This window comes from Anas platyrhynchos, chromosome 3, assembly GCF_047663525.1.
Source record: "Anas platyrhynchos isolate ZD024472 breed Pekin duck chromosome 3, IASCAAS_PekinDuck_T2T, whole genome shotgun sequence".
In the NCBI taxonomy this organism is placed as follows: Eukaryota; Metazoa; Chordata; class Aves; order Anseriformes; family Anatidae; genus Anas; species Anas platyrhynchos.
In genome coordinates, this window is record NC_092589.1 from 16558570 (window position 1) to 16585100 (window position 26531).

The 26531-nt window shown below is 36.2% G+C and overlaps 1 long non-coding RNA gene across 3 annotated transcripts in view; it reads left to right on the plus strand.

The window, feature by feature from the left end:
• The window catches only part of LOC106014739 (uncharacterized), a 254942-nt gene that overhangs the window by 75332 nt on the left and 153079 nt on the right, over positions 1-26531 (plus strand). For all 3 annotated transcript variants that reach the window (XR_005264916.2, XR_002398865.4, XR_005264914.2), the window contains one exon: positions 25159-25234. This is a non-coding gene — a long non-coding RNA (uncharacterized lncRNA). The remainder of the gene's footprint in view (positions 1-25158; positions 25235-26531) is intronic.

Consider the following 26531-nt stretch of genomic DNA (forward strand, 5'->3'; position numbering starts at 1 on the left):
TTTTTCAAGAACTTCTCATGGCTTTACTATCAAAATCAGGTCCAAAAACAAAAATGCTGACAAAAAAATCAAACTTATTCTGTTGATGAAATATTTCAAATGAAGAATGTCAGAGGGCAAATGACTCAATTGACTAGGTATTTCTAGCACATCTACCTTGATCATAAGAATTCACGCATGATGCAAAGTTGGTTAGATACTGTAGTTTTAGCTGCTATGTGAAAATACCTCATTTTTTTTTTCTGAAAAAAATCATCCTTAAAATTCAATGACTAACAGTTGTGTGATACTATTTTGAAAGGGGGGGGGGAGGGGGAAGAGGAATGAAAGGTATTTAATTAAATGTGGGCTATTAGAAGCTGTAGCTTTCTAAAAAGTATGCTAAAGAATTTACCCTCTCTCTTATTAAAATGTATTTCCTAAAGTAGAATGCGGTATAGATTTTTTCCCCCATGTTGTTATTCACATTTACAGACAGTATTGCTAGATATGCTTTGTTTTTCCAACATTTGTGAAAGTTCTCCAGAGTCCCCCTGTTTCTCCAAGAATAGCACTGCAGAGCTCTGGTAATTCAACTGTTTAAGTTAGGCAGCCAGACTAGAGATTTTGAATGCTGAAAATCTAGCCTAAAAAGGCTAAAACCCCTTTGCATTACAAATGATTCTGTAGACTTCTTTAGAACCCAATGTGGGACCATGAAACTGAAATACAAACCTTTTCTTTGTGAAAAGGTTTTTTTTTCTTTGTGTATTTTAGTAGCCATCACAAAATAAAGATCTGTTACTAAAAGAAAAAAAAAAAAAGAGACAGAAACAGAGAGAGAAAGGAGATAAGTGTCTAGGGATATCTAGAGATATCCTCTCCCCCATTTCTTTTAAGCCACCCCCCCATTCTTTAATTACAGGGAGGGTGGAACAAGACACAATCTTTCAAGTGAATTGAGCTGCTTCAGGAACTTAAAAAAAAGTCCAGTACCAATTAATTCCAATTGTCTTAGCATTTAATGCAATCCCTGTGTGTGTGGAGTCATGCATAGATGTTTGTATTCCAGTCTTAGAGGCGACAACACTGTGCCAAGTAGAAAATAGGATAAAGGAAATTGAATGCATTATTTCTTATGCCTGTTTACGATTTCACCACACATAGCACATTGCCTTTCCTGACACTGAATGCCTTTAAAATGTGAATAATCCAGTAAAGTCCATTTGTCTACCACTGGTTGAAACATCTCCTTTACAAGACGGTCATTTTAAGACTGTCAGGTCTGCTATCAGCTCAGCTGGCATTAATCATGTCATTGAATGCTGTTTCCTCATCTTTGCTGAACTCCAAAGTGTTTGGAGCCTCATGGATGGCTAGTCAATGTTTATGAGGTTTGGGAAATAAAACTATAAGTAACTTAGTGTGCAGATATTGAAAAGTCTGCAGGAGAAATCATTTTAGGAAAGGGTAGCAATTGTATGAAATTGTTTTGGCTGCTTAGGCAGATATATATTATACAAACAGACTTTTAAAATTACTTAACCTTTTTTTTTTTTTTTTTTTCTTTAAATGCTTAAAATGCATACACAGTTGTTTATGAATATTTTTCTCTGATAAACACTTTCTTCTGAGCTGAAGGAGCATTAATAGTAATCAATTCTTTATTTTCATCAGCTTCTAAGCAATAGATAAGACTTGACTTGTGTGCTTGGGATAGATCCTTATCCAGCTTATGTTACCATGGCTCTTCAGTTTAGCAGTTAACATTTGTGCTATATTAACCTTAATTCTCTGCCTTCCTCACCATGCAGTTCCCATTACATTGGCTAAAAAAGCCATCTATTGGCTTTTCTAGCCAAGATGCACCTGTCTAACCCACATCTGTAAATAGATGTGGGTTAGACAGGTGCATTTCACCTTCTAGGATGGCACCTGAGCCTATAGTGAGCCACATCTGTATTAAGGCAGTTTAATTGTAAAAATGCCATGTAAGCTAGAGGAGGAGGTGATGACATCTGCCAGGATGGTTGGTGTTTCTGTATGACTTCTTTAAAATGTGGTAAAAGTCAGGGAAGGGAAAGGAGGAAAAAATTTGGAACTGAGTAACTCATACAGCTAGATCTGGATTCCAGAGGAAAACATGTCCCTTTCATGGCAGGCCCTTCCTCATGAAAACAATGCACAAATGTAGGACTCAGTCTTTGGCCTGGTACTATGAGGCACCTATATACCTATGAGATGACATAAACCTGGCTCAGTTTGCACATTGTCTTCAATTAAATAAACCTTTGTCATTTTTATATTTTATAAAAGGTTAATTGCTTTAACTCACATTTTTATCTTGTTAGTGTTAAAAGTGATTTGAGGTAATAAACCAAAACAATCATAAGCATCCCTTTTGGCAGAAGTGATTCTTACAGCTGACCTACATGAACATCTTTGCTGTTCTAGGAATTGCTCTAGAGCATTCAGAATAACCGATAAAGTAGGTATTATCATCCAGACCTGCTTGGGAGATAGTAGCATGGGGGTCTGTAGACTGAGAGCAGTGATTATTCTCTTCTGCTTGGCATTGGTGGTAACGCATTTGGAAAAGTGCTTCCACTATGAGAGATGTTGATGAACCAGTATAATATATATGTATATAATTATAATATAATGTAAGTAAAAGCAAAAGATGACTACGAGATCACATTATAATTGAGAAAAGAGGGTGATGGGGGAAGACAGCTAGATACCTCTCAGAGGTGCACCACAAACAAAGAGGAGTCTTAAGTGGAAACAAAGGAAATTCTGATTTTAGATTAAGAAAAAAAAAGATTTACCATGAGAGTGGTTCAGCACTGGAAAAGGTTGTTCAGAGATGCTGTGGGATTTACAGCCTTGGAGATTTTCCATACTCAACTAGAGAAGGCCCTGTGCTACCTTGGAAATTAACCCTGGTTTGGGCAGGGGTTTGCTCTAGGTGACCTGGTTCTGGCCAACCTGCATTACCCTGGTGTTCCCTACATTGACCAGCTCTATTGAGAAAATCTTCCCTGCAAGTTGGTCCAGGAGCAATTCTAGTCCTGATGTACAGGTGAATGCAGGAGTTCTTTACAAACACTTTGCCAGGGCATCTCTCTGATTTATTATATGTTCTTTTGATTTCTGAAATGACATAAGAAAAGAAAGGTGTGCAAGCAGCTACAGTGCTTCAAATTTCCATAGATACAGTATAATGTATCTTGACCTATTCCTATATATTCCCACCTAGCCTCAGATATTCCTTACATTAAGTTGATGATGTTTAAGTGAACTGTTCGGTGAATAGCATAATTATGAGGCACTCCCAGGTTCACTGTGACTTTCCTTGCCTGTACACCATTATGTAGTTAAAAGCCAGCTCAGCTTGCTTCTAGCAGCCTGCTATCTATCTGCTGAACAAGCCACATGCAGGTTGATTCAGAAAGAATAAAGCACAAAAACTGAGAAAGCAGGAAAATCTCTAATATGATAAGGAAACATATTTTTCAGTTCCTGCTGTTCTTTGTTGTTACTCTTTTCCAGTGTATTCACTTACCTTGCTGCTTTAAGTTTGACATTTTTAATTTATCCATTAGCTGTGATTAAGATCACACTACATGCATGAGGAATGACTTTGCTTGCCAAGAAGCGTTCCTGAGGTATTACAGCTCTAGCAAGGGGCCATACCTCACTGGAGTAAAGTTTAATAATCTCTAAAATGTTAATTGAGAAAAACCTGCAAGTTTAATTCCAACTCTTTCCTTATAAATCAAACAGTATTTTTTATGTGTATAGCCATGCAATGTAATTATTTCATTACTAGAAACATGGTGCACTAAACGTCTTACAGTATGACAACACAATAGTGCAAATTTGATGAAGTTTCACATGTAGTTTTTGCTCCCATCATAAAGACAACTTTACATTTTTTTTTTTTTTTTTTTTTTTTTTTTGAGAATTGAGTGATACAAAGGTTTTATGAGACGTAAATTTTTCACAATCAAAATTAGGAAAAAGATAATAGGTTATCTTATATGCCTCTTATACGTATAATATAAGAGGCATGGAAACAACTTTAAAAGGGGCATGAACCATATATATGAAACAAAGAATCTATTCAAAGTAGAATTAATGCTCTAATGTTTTACAAATTATCAAATCAATACAAAAAAGCCTCATTAATAATTCAGTTAAATTGTTATGCAAAGCCCTCACATCTGTCTACCCCTATTTCCTAGTGTTATGCTCACCGTACCAGTGTTGCTCTGGATCCCACAGTCAACATTTTCAACCTGGCTCCAGCAGAGCAGCAGTGGGCTGTGGCAAGTCAGGGACTTGTTGAGGTCTTCACCAGGAAGTATATTACAGGTGTTATGGAGACCTCCTTGGTCTAGTGTCTACTTGGGTTTATTTTTTATACCCTTTTCATCATAGTTTGCTTTCTTATCATGGGTTTCCCACTCAAGTTTGAAAATCACACTCTAGCATCTACTAGCATAAAAGGGGTACTGTTCCTTATGAAGTGTCAACCTGGGTTTGTCAGATCTTTGCCAAACAGTATTATTGTATTTACAGAATTTAAGATAACACAGATTATGTAATCATCACTTTAACCAGTAGACAACTGCTAAAACCTGTTAAATCTAGACAAGACCAAGGCAGCCCTGGACAACTGCAGAGACCCCACACTGTCAAATCAATACAAAACCCGTGGCCCGTTATTATTCATGGCAGAAATCACATTTACTAGGTTACAAGGGAGGGAGCAGTGCTTTTATAGTTGGCCATATACAATTATGCAGTGAAAGCTGATTTATCACTCCATGTGGAGAAAGGAGAATGTGAATACAGCTACCCCTAGAGCAGAATATTACAGATACGTATAAGTGTGATAGCATAAGCTGCACTGTTTTAACACAATAGACATTTGAGATGTAGTGCTTTCAGTGCTAGAAAATATGTCCTGCTAACCTCAGTAGAGCTGATGAACAGGAGTCAAAAATAATGTGTACTTTCTATTGCATATTTTTGAAATCCTTAATTAGGTTATTTTCTGAACTTGAACTTACTGCAGCATTTCTGAGAATCAAACTTTATTCATACTATGTAACACAATATTACCCAATTCAACGTCCTGGTATTGTTGCTGCATTTTTTTTACACTTTAAAAGCAGGATTGTGCCTGCAACCTTGCATTTGTACTGTAGGTGGGAAGAAAAGATATAGAGATTGTGTTGTCACTTGTACCACTATATAATATTCAAATATATTATGGAGTTTAACTGTCTCTTGAAAGAAGAATTTTGTGGTGGTGGTCAGAGTGGATTGTGACTGAATGGCTAAACACCATTATCAATCATAAAATCACAGAATTGTAAAACCACAGAATCATTAAAGTTGGAAAAGACCTCCAAGATCATCTGGTCCAACCATCCCCCCTACCACCAGTGTCACCAACTAAACCATGTCCCTAAACAGTATGTCCAACCTTTCCTTAAACATCCCTAAGGACAGTGACTCTATCACCTCCCTGGGCAACCCATTTAGATAATCAAGATCATCAAGCAAGATTATCAAGCTTGAAAAACATGGGAATGGGTACCACTATATTCTGACAAATCTGGGAAGTCTTTGGGAGAACTTCTGCTCAACTTGACTGTGACTGTGGTCTAAACTGCCCTAGGTGGCTAAAAACATTCCTTAAGCTGGTGGGGACAGTTCGTTTCATGTGACTAGAGTTCTCTTTGCCCTTAATCTGTCTCTGCTTTGCACCACCTACATCCTTTTTCTGCTTTTTCTGACATCCTGAGAGTCATTTTTTTGATGTTGTATATAAGATCTTGCTCCATTATAGTCACAGGAGCATAGTTATTGAGTTCATGTGTCATATTTTTAATCTACTTATATTGATTATGTCCTCAGCAATCTAGCAAAAGTTTTATCTGATCTGGAGTGTTTTAACTTATTTCTGATACCAAACAGTTCATGAATGATAGCTGACCAAATCAAAATTATCAGATCTTCTAGCAATCACTTTCCAAATACACTAATGTTTTCTTCTGTCATTAAGGGTATGATCAAGAATTTATTTTCTAGCCATATAGCTGAACTTCTGCTGTTTATTGAATATTGAATTCAGAATGCAGATGCCCTCATCCACATTTTTTTTTCCTTTAGAAAAGGAAGTAAGTGAACATTCTGTATCTAGAGGTCTTTTATCAAGTACTAAAATGTTAGCTATACTTATTGGCTAGGTGTTTTTTACACTGAATACTGAAAATGATTAAAGAGGTACTATCATTAGTGTTATGTATTTATACAAATTAAGCAGATGCTGAATGAACATTTATAATGTACAATAGGCAAATCAGGTGAGTATGAAAGCTGGAGTTACCTTCCACACTGCTATAGCTCTGCAACCATGGTTTTGCCCTACTCTCCCATATAATTTCTATATTCTGCAAAAAGATTAAATTTGCAGTTTGCCCCATAATGATCTGACTCATACTGTTTCAGAGAAGTGTTTAGAAGTAAATATTTCTGTCGTTTGAAGGAATTTCTTTACAACTATCTAGGTAAATTACAGTGTTCACATTGACTTACAGACTGGCAACATAAGTACACAACAGCAGTGCAAGTCATCCCTGTACAATGTGCTAATGTGTCTTTTGCAAAGGTGGCACAGGGGTTTAAAATTAAGCTAAATGCATTCCTTGGTTCTGTCACCAAGAGGTATAAAATGATGTGGAAAATGTGGCAGTTAAATTAGGAAAAAATAGGAGATAATGCTTTTATCTTATCTACCTGAAGGATGTAGAAATGGATGAAGAGGAAGGGTTTGACAATAGGTCTGAAGAAGAAAATAATGAGAGGAAATTATTAAGAAGAGAAACTTAGATTGAATATCAGGGAACTTGTCCAGACAGTGAAATCTGTTACAACCTGGAATTGTCTCCCAAAGGAAGACGTCAAAACTTAATTGCTTTGGGCATTTTTAACAATTCTTGTCAAATTGCATGGAAGAAATGTAGAGAACAATCAAGGACTTGCAGAGGAGTACACTAGGTGATATACTAGGCTTTGCCACCTCTTATTCTTGAACTGCCAGAAGGAGTGACACTAATTATACTGGCAGTTTTTGTTGGAAGGGAGACCTGTTGTCTAAGAGCTCAGCTGTATTACAGCCTTGGTTTGAAACAGCCTTCAAGCATGGAAGTTCAGAATGAAGAAACTAATGCTCTGTTGAGGGTGTTGTGCTGAAACCTGTAGTCAATTCATTTGGATGTTGAAACTTCTGTTAGGTGACCACATAAATGGTCAGGAGAAAGTGTTCATTAGACTGGAAAAAAAAATGGAAAGTAATTGGATTGCAAGGCACAAGAGATCTGTGCTTGCTTGCCTATAAAACAAGTTGCTGCTGTGGGCTTTGGAGAGGAGGACAAGGACAAGGACACGGATGAGGGGAGGATGTCCTCATTTGCCCTGAGGTTCAGGTGAAAGTCTGGTATTATGTATTGCTTTATAGCTTTTCTCCTTGCAGTAGGCAAAATCAGAGTGGGAAGGCAATAAATTACCGACATTCCAGATAAGATCATCTATCCTGTCTGTGGGACTGTTAAGTAAAATTAATAAAGAAAACGTTAAAAGTTAAATTTTGCCCTTCTCCACCAGACCACAAAGATACTTAGGATACAGGACTGTAAACACAAAGAAAATAAGCTCTGAAAACTGCATATATTCATATTAGTTGTGGTGCAGAGTTTTGCATGGTCACATTTAAATCCTATTAACTGAAATACAATGTAAACTCATTTGTATTAATGTATGCCAGTGTGCAGGCACATAGGCATGCCAGAGAACATGTACTGAGAGTATTGCAAATTCTTGTCGAATTATCTGGCACAGACATCAAAGAAAAAAGTCAAAGACATTGACCCAACACAGAGGAGAGGGTTGTTTTTGTCGTCCCAGGAAGTGAATCCACTGGGACTGCGTCATGGTCCTCAGTAGGTGTGTGGCTAGAACTCAGCTCTTCTTTAGGTTGTATATTGCTTTCACTGAAGGTCCAGTGGTTCTTCTATTTGTTTGCTAGTGAACCGTGTGAATGTTTGATGAAAACAAACCTGGAAATTGGGGAAAGGAAAGGGAGTTGGGTCTAAGTGTGAAAGATTGTGCCACACTGAAAGTGAGGTGCCACTGTGCCTGCAGGTGTAACAGGCAGAGTAAAATTTACTTGTGCTTGCTGTTCTGTGTTTTTGTGCAGGCAGCATTGTCCTTGTGCTTTGGCCTATTTCACCTTTACTTGTCTCCATTCTGGGTACAACAGTGGTCTGTTGTAGGAGCAGGAGGAGCATTACAGGCCATGATTTGTTGTTGTGGCCTATATCAACGGTAAGGAGCCTCTTTTGCATACTTCCACTTTTAAGTGGACTACCCACAGTTTTTCTTAGCGCTGTAGAGCTGTCTGTCATACTTTGCTCCGATTACTGCCATCTGTTAAAGAGATTCATTTGTGGTCTCTGTTTCTAAAGTTACCATGAAGGATCAGGGACCATAATTTTATTATGTGTTAGTAAAACATCCAGCATGACGAGAGTCCAATTCCATTTGAGATCAAGAGTTTATATTACATTTCCTGTTATGTCTGTTATTGTTATTCATTGTAAACCAAATCCTTTTCTTATTTTACCCAGTGGGCTTCTCATTGTCTTGAGTGGGAGCTGGATTAACTCCTGTCAGACTCCATGAAAAGTCTCTGTATTTTCCTCAGATATAGTACTGCATTGTTACTCTTTTGGTGTGAAGAAATTATAAAGCTCAATTGCTCGTTGAGTTTAGTACATGTTACAAATACCTATACATTGACCTACGGAAAAATTTTGATGTGTCACTGGTCAGACTGATTTTGTAGAGCTCTTAAAAATAGTGGCAGAAAGGTGGCAGTGTATGTGACAATACATTCTATAAATTACAACAATAAATTTTAATTAGAAGAGACTAAGATACATCTTCTGAGGAATAAAATGCTACTCAGAGAAAGTGGCAATAAAAGTAAATGGCTTACTGGTCTTATGCCTTCACTTTTGGAAAGGCTGAGGGGGATGGTACACTTCAAAGATTCTCCATCAATTTAGCTTCTCCGTTACTGATATGCTGAGCACAGAAATATTGACCTTAACAGCACTGTGAATTTAAGATAAGATCTGACAGTATTAACAAGAGTAAGGCTTTATGGTCTCCTCTAGCCTAGTAAGTATCATCTGAGGATATTCAAAAAAAATCAGATAAATTTAGATTTTAACATGTGAAAAATCCAGACTAAACCTAACAAGTCCATGAGATACAGGCTTTTTGAATTCCTGTTTGTAAGTGACTGATTTCAAGGCAATTATTTTCATTTTTTTCTTCCATATTGCTTCAAATGATTTTCCTTTTCTTAAAAAAGAAACACACAATGGCAGATTATATCATGCTTTATAATGCTATATAATGCTTCATTAAGCTTTAGCCACAACTGTTCAACCATGGGCACGTTATTTGAAATATACATGTATGTACCTGAGTATGTGTGTTACTCATTCAAATATATATATAAGAGGAGAGGTGGTATATGGATGCTGGCTGATGGACATTTGCCCAATCTTTTTCTGGTAATTCTAGTGAAAAAGGCTTCCTCATCTTGGTTGGCAGCCTGTTCCACTTAGCACATAGTTATATAGTTATATATCCTTTCCCATTTCTGACAGCACATGGGTAGCAGTGGATAACTTTCTGACTTTTGCAAACTGAAACATCCTTATTGTGTCCCTCGCTATCTGTCTCTTTTGGAGACCAACAGACCAAATCATTCAACACTAATTAATGGCTAAGAACACTTCATTTAAAGCTTCTTATCAGTTCTGTTTCTTTCCTCTAGCCCCTTTCTTATTTTCTCTCTTTAAAGAGCACACTCCAGTTGAGGAAAGAATAATAACCAGATCCCATGTTTTGGAGAGTGCATTATTATTGCTGAAGAGCAAAATAGACTTGTCTTCTTTAGCGTTTTCTTTATTTTCCTTTTTTTTTTTTTTCCTCTCTCTCTCTCTCTTTTTTTTTTTTTTCCTCTCTCTCTTTTATTTTTTTTATTTTTTTATTCTTTTCCACTCTGTTTGCTTTGTTTTTCAGCATGGGCTGTGTTGACTTGCAACTATAGAAACAGGCATGGCATTAAATGATTAAATATTTAAAATCCAGGAACAGCAGTGTGCTCCTGTGATAATGTACGGGTTCTGGTTCTTTCACAGCTGAAAATTTGACAACTCCAGCTTTCTGTTCCTGTTGTACTCACTGGTAACACCTTTTGGGGCTTTGGGGGTGTAGAGATGTTTAATATCCAGTCTGAGAAATGTGATCTTTAATAGTTTTGGGAGCTGTCCTGCTGAAATTGGCAGAAAGAGCTGCTCTTAGATCTGGCCTTTATCAGGTTTCCGTTATGTGGACCAGCCATAATATGGTTTGGTTCAGGAGCTATAATTAATAGCTGCCATTTTGATACATCTGTAAATAATTTAGCCAGGGAAGAATTTTCTTAACAGGGATTTAGAAATTAAACCCTTACATTCTGGAAACATTTGCAGAAAAAGTAAAGAAACAAAGTCTCATAAAGAAACAATAGTATTGACTAATTTGAACAAAAGAAGAAAGTCATATTACATCCCAAGTCTTGCTGAAATGTGGATAATCTGGAACATTTGAAGCAAGAGATAGCCTTGAGCAATGGCTATTGCTTAGAGTCTAAGGTCAGTTGAGACAAAATAGAGGTCAGAGTAATGGCATCAGGTTTAATAGTAGATGTTTTCAATTCCACAGAAAGCATCTGAAGGCATGAAATTAGTCGCTGGAGGAACAAGGCATCTGAGGAAATGTAAACTCTGATTCTAAGGGACCAACTTCTTAAAAATGTGCATTCTTAGAGAGAGATACGGAAGAAGTTAAAATGTGTAGTTTTGTGCCTTCTAATCTGATGGCTTGCAGAAGGCTGAATTAGCATGTATTTATCTGAGCTTTTCATACATATTTTTGCCTGATTGAGAAAAATCACAATAGACATTCCTTCAAAATTGGAAAGAACTCTGTTTTAAGGATGGGAAAATTAATACACCAAACTTCTAATAGTGATGAAGACCTCTGTGATTGAGTGCATGTTTTGGGGGGTCATTACACTTGTGACTAACTTATGCTATTATGTATTGAAGCCAAGGAGTAAGTATTGCAAAATCGTACTTACTACATAAATACAGAGGACATATCTTTTTAAAATGTTTGCTTTCAACTTTGGTCTTCTTATCTTCGCTGTTTTCTTTTTTTTTTTTTTTTTTTTTCTAGTATGATATATAATTATACTGTTGAACCTATAGAAACTAGTTACGTTGTCAGTGGCTTTAGAAATGATACATACACTTTCAAATTACACTTTATGATCCAGTGTCCAAAATCTCATTTTTATCTGTCTGAAGTAGTGAGCAGTTGAGTAGCCATTGGTTGATGTGACAGAGTCCCGTAGTAAACTGATGGCAGCTGGGACTGCACTTCAATTCCCTCTTTTCAAAACCGTTTTCTGTCATACCTGTGTGTCATGGTTATATTCTGTGAAGAGCTGGGAAGAAACAGCAAAGAGCTGAGACATGCTGACACCAAAACTAGTTACATTGTTAGGGATTAAAACTGTAGTGGCCAAATGGGAGAGCAAACCCAACATGGCTTGATTTGAAATTTCACTGGCAACAGTCTCTTATACAATGATATAATTTCAATTTGTAGAAGAAGGAGGAAAAATTGAAATTAATATACATGTATTTTTTCTATAATTGAAGAATGAGAGAAGCATCATCCCCAAGAGAGCCCTTTTGGTAATCCATTCATGCTGCAAGGAAACCTGATAGTCTCAAAAAACATGTTTAAAACAGCATTTCCCCCACCAATGTCACCTATTTGGTATAATGTTAGAGCAGTATTATATTAATCCTGCCATCAGCTGTCAGGATAACACTGCTGCACCAGGCTTGAGTCTGAGTAGGAAGCCTGGCAAAAGGAGGCACTTAGCCTGTTGTGTAATTTTCCTCTGTTATTTGATTCTGATCCTCCAGTTGATCTCCTAACCTGGCAGTCCATTTTCAAATTTCCCTTGTAATAAAAATGCATCTAGCTGATCTGTAGAATACCAGACTCTCCTTTTCTTTGAGACTGAAAAGCTTGTGGACACTGGTCATGGTACTCAGAATGTCTCTTAGTATTTATGCCTGAATCTTATGATTTACCAAACACTTTCTACCAAGCGCCTTTCAAAACAGGTGATACCAGTTGCCAAGGCAGTGTGGAACACCCTTGCAAATGCAAACAGTGCATTGCAGCAAAATACTGAGATGTTTTTATTTACTGAGAATATTTTATTATTTACAGTTGGTTAGGTAACTTGCACTGCTTAGTCAGTGATGAGGATACATGCACAAAGTAACATCACATTGCACTCTAAGGACAAAAATGACTTAATTGATGATTCTCTGAAGATCAGATAAGTTGTTAGATATCTAGAAAGTCTTTTGTTATTGTTCAGGGTGTTCATATGCTCTCAATTGTTGAATTGAAAGCTCTTTATAGACTTAGATGCCCAGTTTTAGAGATTTATCCTTCACTTCTAAAATGAGGCGGGAGTGGCAAGAAAGTAATGGGGGTGTAGAAGAAATTATAGTGAATCATGTAATACTTTGAATTTCTCCTGAAGCTAATTTCAAAGTTTGTAGAGTTAAAAAGGAATAAGTAGTTCACAGTGTTTCAATGTCTTTTAGAGGAATCTAATGTGCAAGAATTGGAGTTTCCTCATATTGGGAAAATATGGTGTATGTGATTTTCAACATATTGTTTGTTCTGGAGCATTCCCATATGGTCTTTGCATTCATCTCAGTAATCCCTTACTGATTCTTTGTCTTTACTGCCTCTCCACCTTTTGCCTTCCTCTTTGTCCACCTCTCCATTATTTGTTGTATTAACTGTTTATTTGTGTATCTTACAGATAGGCACCTCTTTGCCATCTACTTTGGTGTTTACTTGTACAGGAAAAGGGGGTAGTGGCCAGCTGCCATGAGCAGATAAATTCTCACGAAGTAGCTGGCTTCACTTCCCTTGTTTTTTTTTTCATCATCTTCCTGTCTCTGTCAGTTTGGCAAAATGACTCACAGGCACTAAGTGCTAGCAGAGCAAACATATTTCCAAAACCATATCATGTATGTAAGAATTGATTTTAGACTGGGGAGTTTCATTCTTCAGTTTATGTAAAGTCAATTTAAAAGGCTGCCAGCCTGATCTGAGTGAGCTTCATACTCTAAAGGCAGGACAGCCGTCCAAAACAAAGCCCATTGAAAACAGTGGAAATCTTTCTGCTGCTTTTGCTGTGCAGTGAATCTGGTCTTAGCAACCATGAAAGTAAGATGCAGAGTCCACAGGTTTTTTAGCCAGTGGCTTTTATATAACTCTGAACAGAAATTGTCCTGAAAATAAGCAATTTTACACATACGTGTTTAAACATCCAGTGACAGTTAATTATAAATAAAGATATTCTATCAAAGGAGAGCAGATTTTTTAAAAATAGTGTTATCTTTTGAAATCTAAGAACTGTTTATAGAAAAGATTGCATAGGAATACACAGGGATGTCTTATTAGAGACTTATTCAGGGTAGCAGCTTTGAAAATGAACAAGATTGCTGCATTTCTGTCCTAATTTTTATTTCTTCCTAAGTTTAGATACATTTTCAGTTTCTTATTATAGTTCTACATTTCTGTAAATAAAGTGTAGAACAATCCAAAGACCATTTTCAATGATGTAATATGCCCTTTTTCACTGTCTGCTGAGATCACAGCTGACAAAAAATTATCTTTCTGTTGTGTTCTTTGGAGACCTTCCTGCCAAACAAGATAAAGATCTGTACTGCAGCAATACAGCCTTTTGCAGGCAGTGACAGCTCCTGCTGGTGGAACCCAAAGCTACTTCATTTTAAAGATGAGAAAGGGTTAACATGAATGCAATGACATGTGGTTCCTGGTAAAAGGCCTTTTTTTGTAGCTATATGACTTGTAGTCATAGCTATATTATAAAAGTCCTTTGGGAACTGGAAAAGCACATGCAATCCTTGCAGGTGTAACAAGTGGAGAATTTTCTTAGTGCTTGATCAAGGTTAAGGTCAGATTAAAATTAAAGGTGATTCAAATGTTTGCCTCAAATCAGAGCAAAGTGCTGAGGCAATAATATGCAGTTAGAGTACAAGGGAAATGATAAGGAATTGGCTACAGCAATGTCAATGCAAAAGAAGAGCACCCAATATACTTGCTTACATTTGAAGCTTGGTCAGATGTAACAGTCAGATGAATGTTCTCATCTTCTTGACATAATGACCCCTTATGAGGCAGCTTGACATTTTTCTCCTCCCTTGTCAAAGCTTATTTACTCTACTTCACTTTGGATAAGATAACTTACAGTTAATTGTGAACGTTGCTGGAGGTAACTTAGATACCGGAGTTTCTTACAATTTCCCTGTTTCCCCATTTAGTAATTGCTGTAAACTGAAAAAAATAAAAATAAAATCATAAACCCACTGTGTCATTATCCTAATTCTGGAAGATAGGGAAACATTATATTTTACCTTTTCTAGTACAAGTAGACTAGTATCTTGTGAGGTTGTAACCCTCTGGACAGAAGCTATCTCTGCTTCCAAGATCACCCTTTCTTTATTCTGCTACAGCCAAGCTAGTTAGGCTGTATAATCTCAGAGAAGCCGAGGCCTCCAAAATGTAAAACAATGGGACAAAATTCACATTTGTCAAGTTTTTCTCATGTATACTGATATCTGACATGGAGAATGATATGTTCTGCAATTATATGTTGTGCATTTTGCAATTTAGATAGTATATACTGATAAGCTGTACAGTTAAATGTTGTTACTCTATTCTACAGTTTGAGTTAAAAATTGACTCAACTCCAGCGTTACAGGACTTGAGCAGACTGTATAAATGCGAGTCATTACTGCCTAAATGTTGCAGAGTGTTATGGTGAGCAAAGACAAGTGTCAAATAAACCCTTTTATCTAAGGACAGAATAATTCCCTGCTTTAATCCTAAAACAAATGCAATTTGTGAAAAGTCAGACATTAGAGAGACCTGCATTTTGATAGACTTTATAAGCAGATATTGGGGTAAGTGTAATCTTCAGAGAGACATGTCATGCCTGTGGGTTAGAACAAATTCCGTTAATAATTAGTGGAGTAAAGCTCTGACAAATAAATGGTAGGTACTTAGTCTGAGCTCTGTCTTTGCCTTTGTGGGTTGTGATTAGACTATCAGTGCTACATCAATGGTATTTTTTTTGCTCTGATTTAATACTACATCACTTCTATCCCCAATCCAGTTGTGATCTGATAAACATAGCTTGAGTCTAGAAAAAGAAATGCCATTCGCACATTTTAGTTTATCCTTGTTGGCATTAAATGCATTCCAGGCACACTTTCCTTTTATAAGACAGCATCTGAATTTGAGTGGATGTATTTGTAATAAGAGTTTTACCAGATACATACCTATTTTGACATCTAGTGTTAAATATCTTCAATACGTACAATGGCATTAAATTCAAGCTTGCATATGCTACTGGGTTTGACTTTGAAATTGCAAACAATGGTCTAGTAGAGATTGAAAGTTTGCACATTAACAGCTTGTTTCAGATACCTCAAAGGTATAGCATAGCCTTTCTTTTCATAAGAAAATATGGTGGCAGATGTTATCACTAATAGTGCTAAAGAGCTTCAGTTTGTGTCTCTCTGTGGACTGTATTCAAGTCCCATTAAAATCATTGGGAAGATTTTGCCTGCCTGCCATGAAAGCAGAGCAGGCCTTACATCTTTGAACTACACTGGCTGAAAATGTCTTCAGTGCACAAAACTTCATAGTCAACAGTTCTGAAGAAACCGATGCTGACAACAACTGGGATTATTTTCATTTTCCCATAACTACTGGCTTAAAAATAACTCATGAATGTGCACTTGCTAATTCAGAAAGTGATGAAGTATTTTAGAATTTTGCTTTTTTATAACTAGCAAGAGACACAGTAGACTTCTACATTTGTCATGTAGAAGTACACAGCTGCTGCACTGAAAATCTTTTACAGCATCGGGACTATATGAGTGGGCCTAATTAAAAAAAACTTTTTTTTTTAATTCTTTTTTTTTTTTTTTTTTTTCTACCTGAGCAAGGTTCTGCGATCTCATGTTATTCATCATATGTGATGATAATGTCTAATCGGCATCTTTTTTGCTTGCCTGGAAATTGCTGAAGGAAATCCTTCCAAGCATCAGCTGCCAGTATCTGTGCAATAGTCCAAATCAAGGTCTGGCTTCACTAAAAAACTGTGCTGTTAGTTCTCTGAATTTCAGTAAGGTTAACTATTGCATGGTGTTATATGCATAGGTGCCTGCAGCAAGGTAAGTCCAGAACATGGAATGTCTGGGAACAGACTTAGGGGTGAGATTGTAACTGAGTACATGACCACCAAGAACTGTAAGATCTCTGAAATTCATTCACCATAAATTTATGGGCACACGGGACTTTTATTAATTTGCTGCTTGGCTCCCACTTTGCAATTTACCTTGCTGTGTTATAGGGCCTCATCATTAGCTAAATAGTCTGGAGTACCTGTGATGCTCAAAAGCCAGGGAAGGTGGTGTTTGCTTTGGCATTTAAATGATGTGTTGTATGTCCCTTATGGCTATCAGATTGGCTGAGTGGATCATTGCAGATAAACAGGAGATATTCTTTCTCCCTTCCAACTGCTTATATCGCGTCTATCACTCTACAATGTCCCAACAATGGTTTTATCTTACATTTGCTGTTCAATTAGCTAAACAAGTGCTGCTTTGACTTGCTGCTTTGAGGCTGTTGTTACTGTGAAACCATGGGTGGCTGTCAGCAGTGTCCAGGGGTTATAAAAAGGACCTTCCCAATACCTCTTTGCCCTCACGGTTTAGAATTATTACTAAAACCTCCAGCCTTTTTTGTCTTTCTTGTGTCTGCTCCCCTTGGGGATTAGTGTTCATGGAGGCCACCCAGGTGGGCAGGTGGACTGCATGTGGTGCCCACCACTGCCGAAGGCCTGTTTTAACCCCTTATTTCAAGTAGGAGGCTGCTGTCCTGAGGAAGAATGGGCTGCTCTCATGCATGAGTTCACAACAAGGCTGCTTTCCCTCTGCTAGTATGGTGCAATGTCTTTTGGGGGGCTTTGAGTGCTTCGCTCCTTGGCTCCTCCTTTCACCAACTGTGAAATGAAGAGCAACCAGTACCAGGTGAGTTATTGCCAGCTCTTTTCTCAGATGTGTTGAATGAATAGCTCTGTGACCTGTTTAAACCACAGCCTCAGTCACCTTGTTCCTCTTCCTTCAGTGTTGAGGCTTATGGATGACAGTTTTGCCTGAAAAATATCCAAGCATTCTGACATATGTAGGATTTTCAAATTTTGGAAACGATTGCATCATCTTTTCTTCATGAAGCAATTTCCTTTTAAATTGTGCAGAAATGCAGGAGGCAGCTTTCTGAACTGTTTATAAAATTAGACTGACTTCATTTATTTGGTTTTATTGTTAGGAAAAACAAAAAGCATATAACCACGTAGATATATATTCAGATGCAAGTAGTCCGTGAACACTAAAGACGGTTTTTAAACAGTTCTAGAAATGCAAGCCATATTATTGCTTTCTAATATGTGTGCATATAGTTGTTCACTTTTCTGCTGACATATTTTCCCAGAGGAAATAAACACATTTTACCAGTTTGCCCATAGCATTCACTCCCTGGCTTTAATTTTGTAATGATGGAGCAAAAAGCCACAGAAGGGTTTGGCTGATAAACAGAGATGCTTCTCTCCTTATCTAGCTATTATGAGGCAGTCATCAAAATTAAGATAGGAATAAAAAGAAATAAAATCAATGATAATGAAGCAAATGTCCTAATAGCTGTTTAGTATTTTACTAAGTGGCAGTGGTGTTAGCTTTTAGCAAAATGTTACTTTGTTCTGGACTTACAATACCAAAAAGTGCTGCATGAACGTTATTAATACACTAGTTCAGCTTTGCTCCTGTGTAGAACAGGTACTAACCCAATGAGGTGTATTGGTAGCCATTTACAGTTAAGATATATAGATTGGACGATGGGCTGTGATGTGACTTCCATGGCAAATGTGAATTTTATATGCTTTGCTGCAAAGCTGTCTCTGCAGCTAACCTTTGGGTGATCTGACACAACCTCCTTAATCTGTTTTGTTTTATTTATTAATGTATTTATTTTTTATGTAACAACTAGATATAATAACTCTGATGTTCTTTTAAATCAGTTAGAGCAAGATGGGAGGTATTGTTTCTTAAAGTCCAGAAAACTGACTGCAAATCATAGGTGGTCTCACTGATAAAGCTTGATATTGATAAACAGGTTTCTGATGATCTGTATGTGTAGCTGTACCTGTCTTTGAATGCTTTAAAAGTCTATATGGGTACATTATGAGGTAATAAGTAAAAAAACAACAAACAGAAAACCCTCTCCAATGAGGGGTAGCAAATGATTTTAAAAAGTTAAAATCAAGATGATTTGATTAAAACTGATACATTTATGCCAAGTAGCACTGGCAACAAGAAGCAACAAAATTGTTCTGGATCTGTTAGTACTAACTTTGCTCTTGTTCTGTGCAGGTCTGTCTGTCTGGATCTGCAGAAGTCATTTTAGTTTTTTAAAAAGAATAATAGAATCATTCAGGTTGGAAAACACCTCTAATATCAATATAGTTCAATCTTTAACCTAGTACTAAAATTCACCACTAAACCATGCTACTAACCACTTCCTTAAGCAGCCTGTTCCAATGCCGCACAACTCTATCACTAAAGAAATTTCTCCTAATATCCAAAGAGGATCAAGACAGCTGATTTGTTCTCTTTTATTGCAAATTCACAGAAGACGTATGTTATAAATGGGTAGTCTATATTTGTAGCCCATTAGGGTTTAAGGTTAGAGCATATTAGATGCTACTGGCAAAAAGTGAACTTTGTTGTCAGATATTAGCTGTTCAGTCTCTTGAAAGCCTTGGAGTTTATGAGCCACAGTTTCATTATTTGTGGTCATGCCAAAAAAAAAAAAAAAAGGCAACAAAATAATATAATGGCAAATAAAATGCTTAGGGTGGAATACAATCTAAAAGGCAATAGTTGCAAAATTAAAGCCTTTAAAGAACTCAGAGGATGAAGGAAGCCAATTAAAGATGTTGGGACTTATTACGGATTCTGCCTTAAATGATCTGTGAGGTCTGCATATGAATCTGGAACTGTATTTTGAGATATAAAGAAATCAAACAAAACACAACAGTATGTTATCCTTAGCAGATGAAGAGGAAACAAAACTGCAAATGGGTAGCTTCCTACATTTTCATTTCTGATGCAGTTTCTCATTCTAAGATTCTTTTGCACAGGGAGACTTTCTTTAATAATGGCACCATTTCTTTGTCTCTGAAATAAAGTGTAAGACTAATGCAGTAGGTAGCTGTCTGCAAATTTGTTTTTACCTTGCAGTGCATTTACTTTTTAATGAGAATTATAGAAGCTGATTAATTGTGGCTTCTGCACCTATAATTTAGGTAGGACACATTTTCAAACAGACTGCCCATCGAACTGAACTCATCAGGAAATCTTCCTGTTTACAGTAATAGGAGATACCATTTAAGAGTTCCTCCCAGAACCAAGATTGTTCTTGGAGCTGAGGCTCTCGGGGGTAGTGAGAATTTGCAACGTCCATTAAAACCAATGAACTGGTCCTGCAAACCTTGTACTCACCATTAATTCCTCTCACCAAATGTATTCACCATTATTTCTTCTGGTCAACATTAGCAGGATGGAATAATACTTTATTTGGCCTAATATATTATACTACAGATGGATTTGTTAATTTATTAATTATCACAGTGTAAGAGTTCTTATTTATATTAGCAATATAGTTTGTAATTAAAAATATCTTTCAAGTTAAGAATTCAACTTCATACCTGTCTGCAGTGAAACCTTTATATATGAAATTTCTGAATTAAGGTCTCCTTAGTAGTCTAATGTATTTTCTGTGGAGAATGTGTTTGTAGGATGTTTGACAAGAGGATACTGTCATAAATTTATAAGCAAATACTGTATTTAGATTCAGTTTTCAGCTAAATTGAATGATAAATACAGTTTCTTACATGAAAAGATTGGCACTAAATACATAGTCCTATTTGTTCTGAAGGTTTTCTACTGCTAAAATACATTAGAACATGTAAGAAAATAATTAACTCACCCTAAATGGCTTCTGTTAAATCCCATTTGTTTTATTGGATTTTCCTGTGCCACAGAAGTTGTAACCCATGTTCTGTTTTCACTTTTGCTTTATTTGATAACTGTATGAAGTTGCATGTAGCTTGGTAAAATCCTCTCTTTGGAGAGGAAGTATGATCCAAACTGTCAACCGCAGCAGACAGGGTCATGCTGTACAAGTGTCTGTTCTCTATTCCAGCTGCCTAGCAGAAAGAGTTTAGCACATGCAGCATCAAGGAGTTTTTTGATAAGTTTTATGTCTTTTTATATCTAATTTAATGTTGAGCTTTCCAAGAACAAAAGCTGTTTGCCTTGAGATGGCTTATTTGGGTTTGACAAAAGAAAGCAAAAATATGAAAACAGCAATCTATGATGATAATTTGACTCATGGCATATGCTTTTGGGTTCAGTGAATTTCCTGTATCGATTTTTGAGCATGAGCATTAATGAATTCCATCTTCAAGCAACATGCGTCCTTTGGGATGCACAGGCTTTCTGAGTATTATTGAATTAAGGCTGTGGGATGTTCATGAGGTATTTTTTTCCTTGGCTGCTGATGGGGGTTCCAGCTGAGTTTTTGTTCCGCTACACTGTTTCAGCTTCACGGTTGTTGTCTCCTTTGATTTTTTATTTTTTTCAGCAGAATCTAACAGCTTGATATTTTTAATTAAAACATTTGATAAATATTCATTCTAATTTGTATATGATTTGCAGCATTTTCACTAGAGATCAGCCTCTGCACTGGGTATTCTCACATGTAGGTTGAACCAGCAGTTCAAATTCTCAATGTGTTTGCAATCATATTTTTTCTGGGTTTTATTTTAATCATCTATGCAATATTCTTTACAACTTTCAGTTCTTTTGCATAATTCACAATCAGTTTTCTTGTATTAGCTCTCATCAGCACCACCAGAAAACATTGCCACCTGGGCTCTTTTACCAGGAGGGACTGCCATCTCTAAAGAATACTTGGTGGTATTTTACTCTGAACTTATGTTGTATATTAAAAAAGTACTGTAGTATCCCCTGATCCCTCCTCCCAGCTGAAGAGTACTGAATTTCTATCTTGTGCTTCCTTAAAACAATTACATAGCATTGCATTGTTCCTTTATTTGAGTATTGTGTTCCATATTAGGTGGTATTTTAACTAATGTTGAGGTGCCCTGGTAAGGCTGATACTTTAGTGATTGTTTCTACTGGCATCCATTGACTAGTTTGTTCTGTCCACCAATTTGTGATTAAAATGTACAAAAATAGACGGTATTCTTGTGATAGATGTTTATATGGTTCATGACCAGCAGTGCTTGTGGAAATGTGATTCTGATGTTTGGATTACAGGAATGAAATGAAAAAGTGAGAACTCCAAGGTATATCTTATCTATAGCAGACAAATTTACAGACACAAAACAATCTCTGAATAATATGATTCTTTGAATAATATGATCAGGAATATGTTTCATTATAGATGCCAATATATTTCATAATATATTTCATTATATATGGACTCAGAAAATATCAATATAAACATGCTTAAGATCTCCAAAATTACCAAATACATACAGTACCATTCTGTGGTGTCAGGGTCTATTTTGATATTGCTTATAAGAACTGATGTGCAAGTCAGCCATTTGCTGAGTTGTGAAAGACAGGAGAGCTGACCATTTTTTTTAAAGAAAATTTGCAGCTACAAAGCAAGCGTTTCTTCTGTGTAGGGTCATAATAGAGTGTTTGCTGATTTTTTTTTTTTTTGTGAATCGCTTAGCAGTGGAAGACAAATCAGCGGTCTAAGTTTGTGTGGTAATAAAAGAAACCTCTTTTCAGAAAACAAAAAGTCCCGCTGTTTGATTCCAGAATACTTGGGCTGGGAAGAGTGACATGGGGTCTTCAACATTTTGTGTGTCCTCACGGTTGGCATATATTCCATTGTTCACGGTTGGCATGTGTTTAGCAGTATAGACTGCTAAACACATTCTCTTATTTGTTGCAGAACATTAGACATTGGGCACATGCCTTTGAATAAAATAATGGAATTAATGCTCTGAGCTGTTAGAAAGTCTCACTCTGACAGATAATACTTTCATCCAGGTCTTCTGGGTGTATGCTAAGTACATAGCCCCACATCCTGGGGTTCTGCTTTTATTCTAAAGCCATCTGTTGGGAAAGGTCATGTCTGTTTGCTAGACCAGAAATGTTTCCTATGAAATGTGTTCTACTGTTTCCTGCTTAAATAGTCTCAAAGTACCAAGATGGACTCCTTTCACAAGCGATCAAGATTCTAAACATACTTGCTGTTCAAACACACCCACCACTAAGTGAATCCTTAATAATAATAATAATAAAACTAGCTAAAGCAGAGGCCAAAATAGAATACAGAAATCAGTCTCAGATCATCAGCTTTCCATTTATTTATTTTTTAATTTTTATCTTTTCTGGTGTTTACGATGATTAGTGACAAACAAATTGTCCTCATTATCAGTCTCCTTGTCTCTCTGATGACACTTGGAAATATGTTCCAGGACATGTTGTCTAAGTAACAAACGTTTTTTTTATTTTTATTAATGTCACTCTATGAGCTTTTCAGCTAGAAGACCAAACTCATCTGTCATTTGTGAATTGCAAGGTATTGAATTACAGCCAGAGCCTAATTTGCAGACCCAAACACCTACACTAAGCAGCTAGCGGGACCTAGGGATGTCAGCACCCTTAAGTAAACTGTGTTTGAGTGAACCCACAAGTTAGTCTGAAAGCTCATTTAACTGTCTGTCCTTGAAAACTGAGTTCCTAAATTCCTAAATTAGTTTTGGCATGTTTGGAAAAGAAAACCCATGTCTTTGTTAAAACTGAAAAATAGGCATGCATGCTGGGAATTCATATAGACAACATACGTTGCTTCAAGTGAATATATGCGCTTATCTGTTATTGAGTCAAGCAAAAGCATCACAACTTTGTGTCAATAATGCTGCATAACACGATCAACTGTTTTCTTCTGATGTAATTAACCCTGTCTTAAAACTATAGTTACATGTGTGTTATTTAATGCAAGTGTTAAATGACAACCTCCAAGATATAGGTAGTTTATTGAACTCAAATCAAATTACTAGAAATATTCTAGTAGAAATATTCTAATGAAGAATTAACACATCAACTTGCTAAGCCTATCCAGTAGTTTTGGAAGGATTAGCCATTTGTACCATCTTTGTACCATCTTTTTGGCAAGAACATTATCTGCTGTACAAGCATGTGCCTCTTAAAGGCAATTTATAATTAATATAATTGCTTAATGGGACTTTTCCCTTGACCATAGCATGCCATGCTGCCCAGACGTCATCTTATGCTTCAGTGCTTTGCTGAAGAGCTACTGGCATTTTTTCAAAGAGGAGAGTAAAAATGTCTCCAACAAATATGTCATCCAATATCTCTAAAGCAGGAGAGCAAGTTCATCATGACACATCAAATACCATATCCTGTCTATGTTTGAATTGGTAACGTATTTTCTAGTTGCCTTATCCAAAAAGTGTCTCTGTTCAGGAACTACACTTTTATTGACATGAACTCCAAGGATTGCTTTTAATTTACGGTAAACTGCAAACGGTCTACTGGTTTTCCTTAGGGTGATGAGGGATCAGTAAATAATATATGTAACCTATTGTTATTATGTAAACTATGTCTGCTAGCATAAAGGTCATTTTTCTAGAAAGAAACATTTACTGATTCTGGGGTGACATCATTTTAAAAGATAGAAGGACCCAAATGAACTGGAAATCTCAATCTCTTCATTATAAATTGAGCAGAATTGCCCTTTTGTTTATAAAATAATAACGTTTCAGTTTTCTCACCTCTTCCTTGTTTTGCCTAGCAGTAATCAAAGGGCTGTGAAAAAGCTTCATAAAGCTGCTATTTTTTTTATTTTTTTTTAAACCTCGTAAATTATTTACAGCTTTTAGATTGTGTAGAACTATCTGTAAATCATGCTGAGTTCAGTGACCATTTCTGTCCAAAACTAAAACAAGTTATCAGAACAGAAAGAGTAGAAAAAAAACACAAAGGTGAAAAATTACCCTGGAATATTTTATACATATATATATATACACATAACTAAAGTATTTTTCATTATTGGAATTTGAGAAAAAAATTACTATGACCACATAAAAATTATAAAGCAAAGCAATATGAATTGTTTCATTAAACTTAAAATACTTGGAAGGGAGTGAGAGAGATGGAAGTACCAGGAGGGAAGAGTTGTTTCTGTCAAGGAAGGTATTTACATTTCAAGTTGGAGGTTTGATTTGCTTTGCTAATTTAACAAACTGAAAAATCAATTATTAACATAACTCTAGCTTCACTTACTAAATAAGGAGTATTATCTCTATAATTCCAAGCTGAAAAGAAAAGTACTAGAAGAAGTACTAGAAAAAAAGCCTTGATGGCATTCATCTATTGGCTTTGATTAGACTAAAGATTGGTAGATTTTTAAGTTAAGAAAAAAGGCACAAACCTAGCCAAATCTTTTGAAGTTCTGCTTCCATCTCTGAGATGGAAAGCAGGGAAATTCGTGTTATTATGGCATTGTTTCTGACATATCAGCGAATGGTTATATCAGAGATTATTGAGAGGATATCCATTCTTACTTTTCTGAAGTTATTATGCATTATTTATATTTTTTTCCTGCAAAGTCCACCTCCTTTTGACAATGCAGAATGCATTAGATCAAAAACTAATCAACAAAGCTTAATTCATTGCCTTTTTTGCATGCAGTTAACAAATTTTGCTCTTAACTTTGTAGGTAAGCAAAGCTTGAAATCTGCAGAAGCACAACTCTCTTTATCTTGAAGCAATAACATGTACAAGACAAAACCATGGTAGGTTTTGAAATCTTATTTTTAGAAATTTGCTATTTGAGAGTGTCAATGGAGCTGAGGTCACTATTACATTTTGCTGCTCCTTGAAGTTGCCAAATAAATAAATGCCTTTGTAGTCTAGCTATCTTTCACTGTTTGAACAAGCATTACAGCACCAAAATGACTAAGTCAATCAATGCTGTGTGCTAGGTATATAGTATGCTGGATGAATATAACCACTACCATTTATACTAATATCAGTGAAATTCTTCTAATGGATGTTCAAGTGAACAAATATCTGTAGCAATATTAAATAAAAACAAATGCCTACTGCAAACCATTTGAATTTACTGTTCTGTGAACAGTAACGGCTATTGTTACAGTATCTGCTACCCCCCTACCTTAACATATTGGAATAACGAATAGTAACAGTCACTATTTGAACATCTTTCAATGATTAAGTTATTCAGTGCATTACATAAGGTTAAGCTGGAAAAAACATTTATTCATACTTTCTAAAGGCATTCAGTGGAAAAATAAGCTGGACAAATACTGTTTTGCTGAACATTCAACTCTAGTAGAATTATATGTATTTTTGGTATTATTTTTTTTGCAGTATTAACTCTACTGGAAAGAAGAACTAAAATACAATAAAATTAATAGCAGCAACTACATCTTGGCGTATATAAAAATGAAAGATTTTGCATTTGTTGACTATATGTTTGCATAATACAGTGGCTAAGAAGAGCTTGTCATAAAGAGTGTTTTCAGTATCTGTTATGTAGTTTGGATGATCTTTGAGGATGAAAGTGGGTCATTCTGCATGTACCTGACCCCTGGGGGAGGTAAATGGAAGTTGTGCTGTATTGCAATTGTCTGCAGAGCCAAAAGTAAATTTGATCAATGAGCTCTCTCTGTTGTCCAGTAGTCAAACACTTTTGTACATAAATGATGCCTAAGAGTAAATCGCCACTGAATATATCTAAGTAAACACAATGCTATGGTAGCCCAGTAGTAGATTTTTCTTTCTTTCTTTCTTCTAAAGCATTTGCCATACTCCCAATCATGAAAGAGGAATACTAAACAAACAAACAAACAAAAAACAAAACAAAACAAACAACAACAACAACAAAAGTGCTTCCACTTAGCCTCCATTTTCTCTGATTACAGAAAGAATATATGCAATGAAATAAAACATGAGAAAAAAGCATAAAACAGTGATCGAACTTTCCTTAGAATTACATGTAATTTCTATTGCCCAGCATTTGAGAAGCAAATAGGACAGAATTATATTCAAAGTATTTCATACTTGTTCAAA